Raw genomic sequence first — 1,756 nt, 5'->3', positions numbered from 1 at the left:
AAACTTCATGGGATATTGCCCACCATCACAATATGATTCAAGTCATTATTCTAATGATGGTTGGGAATATCACCAAGAAGATACAAATTCTGAGCACTTCAATCAATGGAGACTTGCTCCAGAGTCACAAATTGATCAAGCTGAGCACATGAGATACTGTCCAGAACCACAGAATGACTTATATCATTATCCTGATGGTGTTTGGACATATCAAGAAGAATGTGAACAATCAGTTAAAATGGGACACCTTCCAGAGACACAATATGATCTAGATTTTGATGAGTCTAACAACTACTCATATTGTGGCTGGGAAAGTCAAAATCAAAGAAATCTTAGTAATCCATACTGTGATGAGTTCAATAATTCTTCAAATTGTGATTCAGATGATCTCCTTCAAAAGTCCAGAGGATTTTTTGAAAGACAAGAACAAGCCTGAAAAAGGAAAGAAATCCTCTGTTAGAGGACAAATGAGCACCTGGAGAACATAAGGAAACACTTAGAACCATCAAACAGTAAAAATCAATTTGTGAGAGAGGAAGTGGAAAAACAAGAACAAAAAGTCCTTGTGTCAAGTGAAATTTCAATGAAAGATGAGGAACATGAGCCAAGGATTCTATATTCACAGAAGCCACTTGAGGTGACAAAGAAACATGAACACTCACAACCCTCACAGATTTCCCTTGAATCTGTGATGGAAAAATATGAAGAGGAGATGAAGAAATCTTGGGAAGAACAACAAACCTCCTCCATAAAAGAACTATTAAGTCAATTGTTGAGTGCAAAGAAAGGAGTGGAGGAGCAAGAACGTGAGGAAGTCATTCCAGAAAAGTCACACTCAATTGAAGTGGAGAAGTGCAAAGAGGAAAAGCTCATGGAACCACCAATGCAAGAAGCTCTTAATGAAGAAATCACTCCAACAATCACACAACCACCAAGTATTGAATCCAAAGAAGTGAAGGCAACTAGCAAGAACACCAATTCTGTCCCTAAGCCAGCAAGCAAGATCAATCAAGCCATTTGCAAAAGGAAGCTTGCTGAGGAAAGGCCAAGACAAGGGACAGCAACTGAATCTTCTCCCCCCTTAAGGTCATTCCTCTTAACAAACTGGAAGAAGAGGAAGAAAGTGAAGAACAACATGTCAAGCTAATGACATTAAAAGAGCACTTGTTGGGAGGTAACCCAACCGTAGGTAACATTTCTTTTCTGCTTTGTTTTCTTTCTATGCTTTGTTTAAATTCAATAAATTGGCATATGGTTACATTCTAAGTTTGGTGTTGCCTTGCAACAAAATTGTTTTCAATCTTTTTGGATGATTGCATCAAATCAAAAATGAAAGTGACACACCAAGATTCTAAGTTTGGTGTGCCACTTATTTTTCTATGCAATTCATTCAAGCAACACTACTTGTCTGTATAATCATAATGCCTCTGCAGTTTTATTTTTTTTTAATTTGACACTTTTTCATTCTACTTTCTTTAGTCATTTTTCTGTTTTTAAATGCTTTCATTTTAGTTTGATTATTTACTGTGTTTGTTAATACATTACCAAGAGAGCTTTATTCATGACAGATTATTGGCTTGGTGATTGTATTTAACATATAACAGTTTCTTTTGTTTAGTTTTAATTCAAATAAATTGACATATGGTCGTATTCTAAGTTTGGTGTTGCTATGCAACAAAATTTGGTTCCAATGCTTAGTAGATACTTGCATCAATTCCAAGTGAAAGTGTCACACTAAGTTTGGTGTGCCACTTAT

Source organism: Arachis duranensis, chromosome 3 (assembly GCF_000817695.3).
Source record: "Arachis duranensis cultivar V14167 chromosome 3, aradu.V14167.gnm2.J7QH, whole genome shotgun sequence".
NCBI lineage: Eukaryota > Viridiplantae > Streptophyta > Magnoliopsida > Fabales > Fabaceae > Arachis > Arachis duranensis.
Note: the sequence above shows the minus strand (reverse complement) of the source record.